This window comes from Heliangelus exortis, chromosome 5, assembly GCF_036169615.1.
Source record: "Heliangelus exortis chromosome 5, bHelExo1.hap1, whole genome shotgun sequence".
Taxonomy (NCBI): Eukaryota; Metazoa; Chordata; class Aves; order Apodiformes; family Trochilidae; genus Heliangelus; species Heliangelus exortis.
In genome coordinates this window covers 11,339,602-11,355,563 of record NC_092426.1, presented here as the reverse complement: position 1 = coordinate 11,355,563, position 15,962 = coordinate 11,339,602, and the positions used below count along the sequence as shown (strand labels likewise).

The 15,962-nt window shown below is 38.0% G+C and overlaps 1 long non-coding RNA gene across 5 annotated transcripts in view; it reads right to left on the bottom strand.

The window, feature by feature from the left end:
* LOC139796950 (uncharacterized) overlaps nt 1–15,962 on the bottom strand; it is a 228,709-nt gene that overhangs the window by 82,672 nt on the left and 130,075 nt on the right. For all 5 annotated transcript variants that reach the window (XR_011726223.1, XR_011726221.1, XR_011726222.1 and 2 more), the window contains exon 5: nt 5,333–5,461. This is a non-coding gene — a long non-coding RNA (uncharacterized lncRNA). The remainder of the gene's footprint in view (nt 1–5,332; nt 5,462–15,962) is intronic.

Here is a 15,962-nt window from a genome sequence, read left to right as displayed (position 1 = left end):
GCTCACTGCAGGGGCTTGGACTAGATGATTTTCAAAGGTCCCTTCCAAAAAAAACACTTCTACAATTCTATGATTCTATTCAGATTAACTTAGTATTGCCAGCAGACTAAGATACCTCAAGATTTTTTTCCCTCTCAGTTCCAGACCATTTAGTCCTATCAGGAACATTGCTGTTCCCAGGACAAATCCCACAGAAACTTCACTGGTAACCTCTTTCCTTAGTAAAAACTGTCAACTTCTACCTTTTTATTTTATTTTATCATCTGTATTCTTAGATTCTTTAAAAGCTTTTGATAAGTTACAAACGAAGTAGGTTATACCCACTATAATTCCTTTAACCACGAGATTATTTGCTTTGGTGTGCCATTATGCCATTAGCATGTGAGGCATGACCTTCATTTACAAAACCATGTTGATTCTCTGACAGCATACAATATTCATTTCTGTGTCCACAGTTTCTTCAAAACAATTTTTTACACAAAACAGCAACCCAGCTCCCAGGTTTCTCTAGAGTCCTTGAGTGAATATATATTACAGGTAAGTATGATCAATTAAATCTGTAATTCTACCAAAACCAGCACTACTGAATCTAATAGCATCTTCAGAATGATGCACTTTGAGTTCCCAAGCTCTCATACAATCACAAGGTTATGACTATAGCCAGCCAGCCAATAGTTAGAATGAAACCTTGCACAAATTCATGGAATTTGGTGAAACACATGTTTTATCCCTGATGATCATAAAGAACCCAACAGGTCTCCTTCAAGCCTTATTCTCTCCACTCAAAAATAAAACAATTCTAACCTAACCTGAAATGTAATTGTAGAATTAATCCCTGCAGATATCTGTGAAAATGAAATAGCAGCTGTTGATATCATCCCTCATCCTAAACTTTCAGGTCAATCCTTTTCCTTCCCCAAACATGAGATAAATCCCAGCTATACTCCTACTTTATATATGGGCAGTGAACTAATCTTGGCAGCTAAAATGCTTTAAAGGCACTAGCTCTATCATCAATGGTCTTTCTGAATCTCTACCCTTCACACTCAGGTGAACAAACTCTGTAAGAAATCCAAATAACAGCATTTGCCCTTCATGGTACTAACCTGTTTCATATCCCTGAACCCATTCCAGGCCCAATGGTAACTTAGGCTCAATGAGCATTTTCTTCTTAACTATCCTTCTGGTTTGAACCAAAACCCAAAATCTAACCAAGTGACTATTTCATGAAGAAAAATTGAGTGAGATTCATTAGCAAAAAATGTTATTTCTAAGCTCTGCTGGTTCTGAACAATCCAACAGTGATCCTGGCTGATGAAGGATCTCTTTTAGCTCATAATGACACCCTAAACCTAAGCCAAAAATTTATTAATTCAAAGTGACTGGTTTGTATAGTAAATCCAAATACAAGGTGTTAGTTTTAAATTATGCAAACTGTCAGTCTATCTCTTCGAGTCTTTCAGAGTGCAAGAAATAAAAGGCATTCTACCTTCTTTTCTGTTAACCTGATTCTAGTCCTAGCCCTAAAATGAATATGTAATGTGGAGACAGGATGACTTTGTACTGAAATACCTAATAAGAAGCATATGCTCCTGCCTACACCATGCTACTCTCTCTGACATGTTTTTTTCCCAGTTTCATAGCTTTATCCTAAACCTTCCTTAAGTGGAAGATGTGTTCTGGAATACTGAAAATAAAATATTTACTTATGACTACACCAGCTGCCTTCTGGACCCTTATAACTGCAGCAATAAATCAGACTTGATACAGCCTTCCCTTCTGAAACCCTAGCCCTACCTTTCACCAATCCTACTGAAAAAATATCTTTTTCTGCAGTAATATCAGCATTCTTATTCCTGCTGTCATGTGCGTCTGACATTAAAGCAGGTCCTCAAGACTTCGTAGGGTTTTTTTGGAAATTCAAGTCCAGCCAGAAGGTTACCCATATGCATGAGCCCTATAGGAAAAGTGAATATTATGCATTCCCTCTTCCATTCCTGATGGCCTGTCAAGTATCTCACTAGCAGATGAGCTTTTCAAACATTATTTTCAAATTCAATACTCCAGAATAAAGTTCAAGGATTGGTGAATTAAACTTTAGTGATTAGTACAAAGGCTCTTCCAAAAGGTTAAAGAGAAGTTAAAGAACAGTATTAAGGTACTGGGTCAGGCAAAGCTCTTATTATAAGCATATTGGCCAGTGTTTATGACTAACTTTTGAACACAGAAATAGTGCTTAGCACTGAACAATCCATAAAGATAATGCTTGCCCAACAAGCTCTAAAAGAGAGCTTTGAAGGAGACAGGATCCTGCAAAAAGGCTTAAAGGAGGATACTATGTGATTTCATTGCAGATATGCCTGACCCACTTGATTAAATAAATGCTGGTAGTAAAGAAAGTATATTATATTGCTTACAAAGACATGGTTTGAATAGATAGCAGGATCTGGTACATCAAATTCAGATGTAAGTTTGCACTTGGAGCACTTGGTAGGAAATCCAAAGGTGGGAATGAGACATAGAGAGGTATGTGGCAACCTCCATATATTATCTGTGCCTTTGCTCATTAGGTGAAAAAAGCTGTTATATTCAGCAATGCACTTGTGATTCTGGCACATATACAGCCAGATTCAGCTATATTGCCACATCATTCTGCATTATACACTCACCTGAAACAACTGACAAGGTGGCTGTAGAAGACTGACCAGTCTTTTACTTCAACTGGGTAGTACCAATTACGTTTCTCCACTGATAGGATCTGTCATCCCAGAAATAGCTGTTTTAAGGGTATTTTGAACACCAGAATGTACTACACATTATCTATAGGTAACACTGCAAGTGAAATTTTGGACATTTTTTTGAAACTATGGCTGCCAGGGATGCCATCTAATGATTACTCCAAACTAACTCGGGTGACAATCAAACTTTAAAATGTGGGTGAATTACAAAGAAATATGCATTCAACTAACGCTGTCTTTGCATCAGCCTCTCTCTATAGAAATAATTTTTTTTCTCAAAAATGTGTTTTATCACACCTACACTAAGTTCTGATATTCCTAAAGACAGATTCAAGTAGAAAGAAGAAAAAACATCCAAACCCCTTGCACTGAAATACTGAACATGCCCAGAAAGAACAGATTCCATGATCTTATGAGGAGAGTAAGCTATTTATCACTGAATCTAGCCCATACATATCTGAACATAATTTCACATTATAGAAGTGAGATCTGGGAGAATTGAGTTTGAAAATACTTTTTAAAGCCATCTACACCATTGCTAAGAGAAATTACACCTTTGGCAAAAATATGTGACTGGTAGCTCAAGACTCCTGAAAATAAAGTAGATTTGGCTTACTGGTTGTTTTTTGATTTACTTCAAAATCTTTAGTAACAGTTACCAATAAATTGAAAAGCCTTATATAACACAAATTCAGTATACATTCACCAAAGGACTTCTACATCTTCTTTCTGAATTTTCCTATGAAGTGTCATCAGCTGAGATAGAAATGTATGATTTGGATCTAACTTTATCTTACATTTCTTCAAAGTTTTGAAAAATATCTTCCATTTCATATATGGATTTAAATACAGATTTCCTCCCACATTAGGGAACACCAAGCCAGATTCTCAGCACTTCACAGCTCTCTACATCAGTGTGCCTGTGTGTTAGTCGTGTAGGTTGCTGTTAACATACACTGGAATAAGTGAGCTGGGATTTAGGCTCACTTGCTGGGAGAACATGTATAGAAAAACAATTCCAGTGGTTATGCGTTTTTATGAAAACTTCAGAAAATGAAGCTTCTGTTTTTCCTCCACTGTTTGGAAGACAAATATTTTGTTTCTCAAAAATTACTTAAATGGTACTATAAAAATATACAGATCATTCTTAATAGAAATGAAGTTGTTACTTCAAAACTCTAAGCTCCCAAACAGTGAAGTTCTAAACCATTCTTTGACTAGGAGCATAACCCTATTCCCATCAGCTTCCCCTGGATTTCCTCAATGGTTTACGAGGTGCCAGTTGCAGTAGACCATGGTCATATGCAGTACTCTGAAGCCCAAGAGGGGTCCTGTAACTGGATTCTTAGCACTGGAGACTCAGGCAGCCTTTTGCGTTCTTTAAGCATTATAATTTTTTTTAAAAGAAAAAAATAATTAAAAGTCATGTTTTGTAAACATTGTTGTCAGAAAAAACAGCTACAAAATTTTTAATAGAAAGAGTGGAGTATTGCTTAGGATTTTCATGCATTCAGATGCCAAACTTCTTTAGGAACCAGTGCTTTAGTTGTAGACATGACCTCAGCTAACCCAAGGAAAGCCACAGGCACGTCTCCTTTTCCTACTGGCAGTTACTATAATTGGCAGGTTCACAATGAGCACTTTTGTTTGCATCCTAAACAGTCAGGGAACAATTAAAAGGTTTAATATTTTCATACTGAAAATGTGGAAATTAGTATGTTTTTTTAATAGGCCAAGTCATTACAGATTTAAACAGCATAATTTAAACACTTAAAGACTTTGTTTTACAAGGACTCAAAAGGCTTCCCATTTAAAATATGTTAAAAAATAGACAGTTGGTTTGTGTTCCACTCAGTTGCTCTACTATTTGTTGCCCTTTCCTTGCACATGTAGTCTCTGCCTATTTTACTACCCTCTACTGTATTGAAAAAAAAAACCAAAAAACCAAACTGTGCAATACTTTGCTGCGAACTAGATGCTGCTAACAACTCTTGAGAGCTCCCCATCATCTGCAACACCAAGAGGGTGGATTCAAAGACATTGGAGCCACAAGATGCTGTTTGGGTTGTCACATGAAGTTCCTAGTGTATATGTAACAAAGTTTTCTTAGACAGCACTGAGATATTAGACTTACTGAAACGGCATGGTTACTGGGTTTGTATAGTGCATATCATCTTGTTTCCAAAGCAACTAAAAGTGCTTTGTGAAGCAATGAGTCAGCCCCTGGTTGTGCAGTAACCACACACGGGGTTTTATGTTTTCAGGAACTGTGTCCAAGAGCAGAGTACTGTTATATAGGTCTCTGGCACTAAAAGTCTTGGGTAGCCACTGAATAAGAATGAACACCTCTAAAGCCCTGTGAGCAACATGTGGTGTACTACTGTGTACCAGAACAACCCACACAATATTTACTCACTTGGGCTGCTATGTAATGTAAAGACATTCTGCACTCTCAACTCAGCTGAACCTCACTGCCTCTCTGGCTAAAGGGCATAACACTAAATTGCTTGTCAAACTTGCACAAGAAAATTAGCATGTTACATGCAGCGTGTAGGTCAAATAAAGTGCCCTCTCAAATCTCAAATCTTGCTCACCAATCATCAGAAGCCAGAGTCAGTCATTTCTCTTACATTTTCTTCACAAAGTGATTCACCACTGATTTCTTCTCCATCTCCACCTCCATCTTCATCTCCATCTCCTCCGTTCTCCATCAGCTCTCCATGCTGGAAGAAAAAGGATTTAAATCTCTGCTTAGTGGCATTTTCTCCCCCACTGCAGTTCACACTGCATAAACTAATTTCAGACTGGGCATTCCCTGATGCTGAGGCTGACTGGTGACTGGTTCACCACAGCCCCGTCCCACCTGTCTTCTGGTCATCTGTTCCTTGGTCTCCCAAGCTAATTGTCCTAGTAATGCTGCCAAGGAGGTGAACCTGGCTTCTTCAATAACTCCAGATTCATCAAGACTCTCCAAAAATAGGTTTGGGAATTTTTATTGTCTTCTTGAAAACATAACATGCCTATTTTCTTTTCTGATTTGGGATGCAAAATATAAGAATTAGAAATTGGATAATTGCCTATGAAAGAGGAAGAGCATTTCCCACCCAATGACTTGTCATAGATTGCAAGGGTAGTTTCTACAGCTTGGCTGGTAGCCTTGAGAATAATCTATTAGGAGTATTTTTCCCACACCAAACTGCAGCAACCTTGAAAAAAAAATATTTTTTTCAAGTCAGCACAGGTTGGACTGTGATACTGTGGCTGGGCTGGAATAGTGGTCATACAGTAGTGTATGCCCTACCAGCAGAACAAGTCCTAAACGGGAAGTCCAGAGTCTCACCCCAATCCCTTGTTCCACTGGGGAAATGACCTGCTCCAAAGCTTTTGCTGGCACCAGTCATTTCCTGCTCTGTGCCAGTGCTGATGTATGGGCCAGCATTTTGCAGTGATGGACAAAAGCCTGCCAGATCCTCAGCCCTTTTAGAAGTCTTACGTTGCCTGCACGTGAGAAAGACAACAGTTTGGCATGGCCTGTTCTTCCTCTCCACCTTTGGTAACTGGCTTAGGCAGAAAGAGGAAGGAGCCCCTTGCAATCTTTTGTTTTTGGCCAGCATGGACTTCAGTCCATAAATAATTTTTCTTGTTTTGGCACCATACTGTTGTGTCTTAGTAAGCTACCACTCAACCACCTTGTCTCCAGAATAAGCCATTTCTAAAGTGTACACAGCCAACTGGCACACTGGATTTCAACTACTGCAGCAGAAGGAGCTCAGCAGGTAGAGACAGATACCACTCCAAATTCCTAAAACAGAACTGATAATCCTTGGATTGTGGGTCCTCTGGCAGCATTCAGCACACAGTGATGCCAGTGGATGATAAAGGTACAACAGGCAGTGGCTATGTAACATCTACTATGAAAGAGATGGATTACTCAGACAGTTTCATACAGCAGCTCTTTGTAAATCTAGCTATATCCAGCACAATCTACTTCTCTGAATTTCTATTAACAATTCTTATGAGAAATTATGCATTTTGCCTGTATTTTGCCATGATGTCAAATATACTATTTGACAAATTCTTTTTAAATTTGATTTTAATTTTTTCACACTGTTCATCTAGCTGTAATAATAAAACTTCCTTATTCTGTCTTCACTTCATTTAATTCACTTCTCATTTCAGGAGAAAAAGAACTCAAGACTAAACATCTACCAAATGTTATTCCTCTCAAACTGAATGTGATGGATGTTCTGAGGAGCACATAAAAATGAAACAAAAAAGTGTATTGTTCCTTTCCAGATTTTTCAGCTGCTGTAAATCAGTGTAACATCAGTGTAACTAATGCCAAGTTGCAGAGATGTACATCAATTGAGAATCTTGCCCTTCATCTCCAGAGATATTTTCTCCACAGTTTAGGCTCTCTGCCTTTTCAGGCTCATGAAAACTCCATACCTCTTTCATGCCATGCACTTCATATCACCATAAAATATCTCCATTTTAGTTAACTACATTACTGCTCTTAACCTGAGAAGAGGTCCTGTAAAGAAGGCAAAGAACAGAGGTTACTTGTCAGCCACGCAGTCCCAGACTCTGTCTGACTGCAATCCAGGCATCATAATTACTCGGTGTATCAGGTTATGATTTGTGAAATGCATCCTTAGCAAAGGGGAATATGGATAGGCTTTGTTTATCCCTACTTGTCAGTTTGTCACGTCCCATAACTTTATTTTAATTTTATTAAAAATCCAGTCTTGAGGGGACTGCCATTTTTCATTTAATATGGAACCCAGAGGAGCCCACCTACATCAGGGACCTGGTATTCTCTTCATACCACCTGTGAGAATGAAGGAGCCTCTACAATGTTAAACCCCAAGACTGCCAGGCTCCTAAAGCCTCTTGCACTGGCAGAAAGGCACCTTCAGCACAAACTCAGGAATGTGTCTAGATCACCAGTCCACTTCTTCACTTTTCCAAAGAAGCTGGCAGGGAGCCAGTTCTTAAATCATTCATCTCTGAAATGCTGCCTCCAGAAATTTTGCCCTCACTTCCTGTAGCACCATTGGTTGGTTGTCTTCCTTCATCCTCTCTTGCCTCTCTCCCTGTGATTCTTTTCTGTCATTCCTCTGTCTTCAACCACGCTCTCAGACTAATGAAAGCTTTGTTTTCATTATATAAGCCTGGTGTATAATCAAATACATTTTAAAAATAACAAAACTGTAGAACTGACAGGTGTCTACCATCACCCCATAACCAAACACTGAGGTCTGAGCTTGGCTCAGGCATCTCTAAAAATGCCAAATGTGTATCTCAACAAGCAAGGAGCAATGGATTCATAGGTGCTGCAAACAGAATAAAGGTGCATTATTTAAAGTTGCCTAGCAAACACACAGAGTAAATCATAGATGCTTTCAGAAGAAAGTTGCTGTCTTCAGCCCGACAAACGTGCACATGTGTAACATTTAGCAGGTGAGAATCCTATCTACAACCAGGGTACTCGCAAGTTTAAAGCAGCAACCAAATACTTGAAGAACCCAAGTCTCAGTCTCGTAGGTTCTTTTTGTACTGAAAATTAATCCGCATTCCGATATCTCTGCAATAATTTGAATCAGGCACTCCGAGGCAGACATTTTTCTCATTTTAATTTTTTTATTATGGTAACATTAAAAACTCATTAAGCACCCCTGTAACTGAATTAAACTGCTTTGCTTAGGTCTACCAGCGTAAGTGGAAACAAACCAAAACCTAAGGATTCATCCAGCCTAGGTGACAGGAAAATAAAATTATGTAAAATTTAGGATTTCTCACAGACAGTTTTGTAATGAAGGGTTGGACTTGACATGGCAAGCACTCAGGCCTGCTCCAGGGTGCCTGTTCATACACAAAACCTCTTGTCTTGAGAACCTGACAGAGCTGGACAAAACAACACACTGGAAGCCCCCCAGGAAGCCTTCATATGTCTTCATAGCACAGTGATGAAGCAACCAGTTTAGGCATTAGCAGAAGCACAAAAGATGCATTCTCACCTGCAGAGGTGTCCAGCATATGCTGTGGCTTGGTGAAGTTATATTGCTCATGGCAAGTGAGAGTAGAAGCCTGAGCTGTAGACATCTCAGAATGAGAAAAGGCAATACAAAAGCATCAGTGGTTAGGGTTTTTTAATGTTCTGACACCTAATTTTGTTTGCAGAACAATTTTCCATATGGAAAGAAAACACTTCTGCACTGTTCATTCATGCTAACTTGATTTTTACAGAACGAAGGGGACAGAGAGAAGCACAACTCATATTTCACAATAAGTAAAACTCTCCTGCTGGGTCCCTGTTCACGACACTATACTATGGGAAAAAAAAAGAACTACAAACATATTACTAGTAGGATAATAAATAGCATGTGCAAAATGTACAGTATAGTAAATACACTACAGGGACTACTCAGAGAGTCTCTTCCACTCCGTAACCATCATCAATCGTCTTCTGTGGTTTGGCACATCAAATATTTGCTATGTGCTTTACTATTTTAAAAGCATTGCAAATCTTTGGCTGGACACCAAACAAATGCTGTACATTGTCAATTATTGCCTTGTATATTCAATGTCTGACCTTACCTCCCCCTACAGTTCAATCTGTAGAAGCGCCAATAAAATACATGATGCTTATTTCCAGTGGCTTTATTATTAAATGGGTCTGTCACACTGAACCAAAGGCTTTCTCTTTAAGAGAAAATTTCAAAGGAAATCTACACCATGAGGAGACAACAACTTTGGAATTATACTTGAGAATCACTTCTGTTGAAGAAATGTTTTACAAGTTGAGCACATAGAACTCCATTATCTGTAGAATAATATAGTGCTTTCTGCACTGCTGTGGAAGGGAAGTGACCTTCAGGCATTCCTTAAATACACCATTGAGGGAAACCACACTATATACCAAGTGCAACAGTAAGACATATACAAAGTCCAGACAGAGCCATCTGCACAGGTAAGTGGGGAGAGAGAAGAAACTGTAGGCAGGCAAGATGGGGACACTTACCCTTGCCAGACACTTGGCTGACTAAAAGAGCTCAGAAGCTGAATTTCAGAGCAGCTCCCAATACTGAAGGTGGGTCAGTCCATCTCCTTGAAGGCTGAACAGCCTGTATGGGCTTTCTCATTCCTGCCTATCTGCCTCAGACTCAAAGGAATCAGCACAGTTATAAATTGCGGAACACTCCATCTTATTCAACAATGAGTAGGGGAACGGTGAAACAAATTAAGGAAATACAGAAGTAAAAGAATTATCTTCTTCTTGTACTTGCAAATGAGACTGCTAACAAGGCTGCAAACCTGAAGAATGATTGCCAGCTTACTGAGTACAACCTGGATGCCACAAGCAATTCATCATGAATAGGAATCAGATACTCAGACAATGTCAAGTGGCCCTGGCTCTGATCAGCATGAGGTGATCATAAAATCTGTGATCATCTTTATATTCAAGTGGCCAATTTCCTGTCAGCACATCTGACATTTTTTTACCAGCTCTAAAAGACCTTCTCCAATAGCCTGGCCTGAATTCAAGCTGGAACCTGCAAAAAAGATGAATTATTGATGGTAAATGCAAGTCCCAAAATTTCTAGTCCATACTTCTTTTTAAGATTTCTCTTTTATATAAATAATAAGTCCACAGGAACGTAAAGAGGTGGTACACAGAGGCAAAAATACAGTCTGAGTTTTATTCTGAAAAATAATATCAGGAAATCAAAATACACACCGCATACATAAGGATGAAAAAAGTACTATTACTATTGCTATCATATGCCAGTCATAATGTCCTTAAAAACCCTTGTCAGTTCTCATGGATTTGAGTTCCTATGGAAACCACTCCTATTAAGTACTGGTTTAAAAAAAATGTTGTTTAACATATTCCAGTTCTTCCTAGGTCATTCATTTTCTGAAGTACATTAGTGTCTAATAATAATAGCTTCCACAGTTCAGCACAAACCTTTAGGATTTTGTGCACTCATGAAAGAAGGCAGGTTGAAGCAACACATTTGCAAAGCCTTTAATTCATCATCCTGAAATGGTATCAGTGAAGAATAGATGCTTCAGGCCATCTAGCTGTTTCTATTTGTACACAATTCTAATTTTTCATGAGAAACTGCATCCATAGCTGGTGCATTTCCAGAGCATTTAAATTATCTCTATCAGATGTGAAATAACCTCTTTCCTAAAATTCAGTTGAAATATAAAGTGTTCTCTTCCCTTCCTGTCAGGCCATATTTAAATCTGCATATTTGTTAAAAAAAATTCCTTGTAGCAATATAACCAGCTCTATTTAGAAATTCATACATGTGCACCAAAGACTGACCCCAAGTCTTGCTTTCAGTTATTTAACTCAAGGAAAGTAGCCACTCAATCCCTCTTTTGTTGAAAGATTGATTACAAATGGACTCTTGCCAATGCTAAACTGATCCAGTTTGAGTATGGATGTGAAGTCCAGATTTTTTTTCAGAAGACTATTTTCTTCTGTGCCAGCAGCTAAACTTCCATCTCCAAATTAGTGTTGCAAGGATAAGTTGTAAACTCCGAGACAAATACTACCTGAAACTGTGATGCATGACTGAAACTGGAGGGAAAAACAAGCAAAAACAAAAAAACAAAACAAACAAACAAACAAAAAACAAATCAAAAAACCCAAAACAAACAAAAAATACAACAAAAAAACTACACACATAGAAAAAAACCACCCAAAAAAAAGCCAACTCAACTCATAGCTTTCAAGAAGCAGAACTTGAAAGCAATCTCAAACCCTGTTACCAGGTCTAAGGTTGTCTAACTAGTATTGTCTGCTTTCTCACCTGAGATTAAATGTGTTCAGAGTGTTATAGTGACTTCCCCATTCTTTCAAGAATGGCTTTGTTTTTCAGTGCCTCAATATGTCAATAACTATCCAGTATTATTGTCAGCAGGAACACAGCCCTCGCCACTTACAAGCTTCCCTACAGTCCTTCTGCAGGCTACTTCTGAGAAAGACTTTCTGCTCCCCAGAAATCTTTGTTAAGAAACAGCAAATTTAACCAACAGCATGAGACTGCAAAAACGGAGACAAAGAAAACTTTGAAGACCACTAGGTTTCCAGATCCAGAAAGACATCTGACTCTGTAGCACAGGCCACAGAATTTCATCCAGGTACTTTTGCACTGAGCCATATCATTTCTGTTTGAATAAAATATATCTTCCATCAAGGCATTTAGTCTTATTTAGAAATGTCGAGAGAGAGAACTCACTTCTTTCCTGGGTAGTTTGTTCCAGTGGTTTACGCCAACAACATTTCCAGAATTAAGGGATATTTTCTGCACTTTTATAATCCAACTCTAATCTTTGCAGACATTAATTCATTAAAGTCAACAGACCTCAGTCATCACTGATTTAAGCCAAAAAGTTTAAGTTCCATTGACTGACTTTACTTCGAACATTACAGAATATTTTTTTAAGCCAAGAACCCCCAGGTTGTTTACTTGCTTGACAGGGAAGAGATAGAAGCATATCAATTTCTTACACAGTACTGACACTTAGATAAGGTCTGAAGAGGTTTGGGTGTGCAGACAGCATTGTAAATGTGATCTCCAAAAAATAACCCCCAAAAGTTATATCCATACCTCACTGGCAAACAAACTTAGGATGGCTTTGGTACATCCTGGGAAGAAAGCCAGATGCTTGCTAAAGACCTGAATGAGTTAGATATGAAGGTTAGCATGGAACAGGGAATATGATGAATGGTTATTCTCAGTACAAGGTCATCTTTTTCCTCTGCTTTGAAAATCTCTTCCCATCGACCCACTTATCTAGGTGAACTTACTTTGCATTGTCTTTCTTCAACATTTTCCTACCAGCACTGTCTGTGTCCATTACACAGTAAATAGGGGTGTCACAGTCTCTGTTTGCAATGTGTGCAATTGAGCTGTTGGAGTGAGTGGAGGTACAGGGTGGGCTCATCACAGTCACAGCCAGCAGTCAGCATTGGGCAACAACCCAGAGGTAGTGCTGCTGCAGGCATCTCCTGCCACAAAAACTCACAGTGGCAGTCAGCTTGTGCTTGTCTGTCAAGGCTGCCCTTTGGAATGCAGATGGCAATGGCACTGGCTCACTGTAGAGAAGAACAGATTAACAGCCCTTCCCATAAACCAGAAGCTTCCGTTCTCCTGAGAAGTGGAAGAGTTAAAGATTGGATAATACTTTCAGGTTGTAAGAACAGTAGCAAAGGGAAGCAAATGCTCATGAACAAGAACAAATGGAATGAAGAACAGGATTGTGAGGGAAATTAACCTAAAAAGTTATGTAAAAGGTAATGTCATCTTCATCTAAGTTAGACAGATCACCCCATAAAGTACCCTAAAACATTTTTCCTATTAAATTTTACACACAGGGCAACAGTCTTCTGCAGTCTTTTTGGAGCATGGTGCAACACTGCTAGAAAGGTGTACTTTGTCTGGGTTTATGGGGAAAATTAATTGGGAGACCAATATTACAAACACAGTCTCCACCCTGTCTACCATGGAAGCAATATAATTAAGCAATTCTTCTGGGACCTTATAAAACTGTTCTGCTGCAAATAGGATTGGGGGGAGCAACTTTTAACAGCATAGCTGCCACTTCACTGATATTTCTCCCAGAAAATTCACAGAGCCTCTTGTACAGGTAACATTACACTTCACCATTCTTCGCAAGGGCAAACCTTAAAAACTTTCATATTAGAATACAGCTGGCCTTTGTCTACACTTTGGCATTAAGAGGAGTAAGAGGAATATTTTGATGTTAAATGTAAAATCAGTACTCGAAACTCTAGAAATTTCCCTGCCATTTTGCCTTTAGACACAAGATGGCAGCAAGAAATTCATTTAAGTATTTGTTCCCATTAACTCGGAGTTACCTGGCTGTAAATGCTAAGTATGTGGGCTTGGTTATTGGGACTATTTGATGGCAACATCCACAGATATTCATACTGTCACACTGTTCTCCTGTCACCCACGACCCCTGGGCTCTGCTGTTAGCTCCAGTCATAATAAAATACCTGTTCACTAGGTATGCAGCCACACAAAAAATACATCTATGGCAAATGCAGATGTCTAAGCACAGCCCTTCTATTGGCTGTAAGTCAGTAGAAAAGACATTCACTAAGACTTCCTTTATTACCTAGCCTGTTCTTCCTATTTGTTTTTGTTTTTCTAGCACCTTTATTCTTCCCTAATGTGATATTTTCCCTTTCTTATCATTTTACCCTCTATGATCTGCAGTATTTAGCAGCCAGGAAAAAAAGTTCTTTTTTCATTTCTCTCACCTATGATGTTCTAGAATTCAGCTGGTCCAAAGCACCAGCCTTAGAGCTGTTCAAGGAAGATTCTGTAATATCCTAAATGTTCTTTATCAGATGGACTTTTTAAATCCAAGTGAAATGACAAGTTTTTTGTTATTACAGAAAACTTTATCTAATTTTACCCTATTGATAAGTGAATAGTGGAAAAATTCAGATCTTTAGTTTACATCTCCAGTGTTCCTTAGAATTTGTGGAACATTTACAATTTTTGCTGGTATGAGAAACTGCTCCATGGATTCCTAAGGCCAAAGCTCTAAAATTAAAGGTTACCAAGCAAACTTGCCACCTACCATCTAAAACAGACTCAGAGACTCTATGGATCAAAGAACATGTATAATACACAGAGACCATAGGGCCTTATGAGAATTCAATGAATTAAGTAAGCAAAAGAGGACCCAGATCATGGCTTCAAAGCTGGTGCTCTTCTGAGTCAACATTCCTCATGTTGCAAGTAAGATAGAGCTGCAATGACATTGTTCTACTAATGTTGAAGCAACAAGACTAAAACAGACTGAGTAAAAACATTTAAGAAATTTTAATAAAGGTATCCATACATACACCTATTTTTATCTATCTATATCCTATAGGGATTAATTTTCCTGATAGAGAACACATGGATTTTAATTATATAGCTCTTAAAGTGAAGTATGTCTCCTTTATTGAATACTCCAATTGGTTGTGGGGTTTTTTAATTATTTTCAGACTGTAATTGATTATTCATTTATAAGTGTCTTGTTAAAATAAAACTCTTCAGGTCAGTCAAAAAATGCACATTTAATGCTTCAGTATCTCAGAACAAACACATTCTGCTTCATAGTAGCCAGACGTTGCACTTGACTTTGCAAGGACACACAGCTATTATAACATCTTGTTTGGGACACATGTGATATACAAGTATACAGAAAATCTGGCCTTCTGTCTAAAGCTTGTTACTGTTTTTCCCCTCAGAAATACTCTTTTGTCATCCAAAATAAACATTTCTCAAGATTAATGAATATTCCCTTTGTTAAAAACTTTCATACTTTCTGTTCAAGAAGAACAATTTCCAGCTAGTAATTAATCTGCACTATGGTTCAAGGACAGAATTATTTACTTATAATCTTGGAACACCGGAGATTGAAAACACATTTTCATCAGGATATTAACAATAATGAAAGGAGGGGTGAAGATTGAAGAACTCAGGTGAAATTCTTAAAATAGCCACCATAAAACGTGTTTGACTATTTTTCTGTATTAATATCAAAGCTTTCATTGGGCTTTAGCATGGTCTGTCTCCCCCTAAAGAAACCTGCAATAACCGATGACCCTAAAGATTACCTTTCCTTTTTTTTTTTTTTTCTTTTTTTTTTTTTTCTAGGAGCAGTCCCAATGTTCCCATATTAGCTTCTAGCTTCAGCAAAATCACTTAGTCAAACAAACTGCAACACAGAGGTGATCATTACAATGCCACATACCAAAGAATCTGTATGTAGTCTGAAGAAATCACTTAACCTAAAAATACATCTTAAAATAAAACCAATTAAGGCAGCCTAAAAAAACAAGTTGCATGTCACTATTGAGAAAACTGGCTGTTCTGGACAGAAAGGATTATTTTACATTTTTGAAGAAAGAAATATTTACTGCAGAGAATAAATACTGTAGGCATAATATTTTTGAAAACTAATATGAAATGTTGCAAGAAAACTGGATCCTTTATTTGGATTGTAATCTGAGACTGAGTTACTTTAAAAAATATGACACGATGAATCTTGAAATATTAATCTCTGAATTTCTTTGTATTATTCAAGTACATCTAGAGGATCAGATTCATCAGTATAGATAACCTATAAAAGAGCTGATATTGGACTATTTTGCTGGAAAACAGCTATTTCAGCCAAATC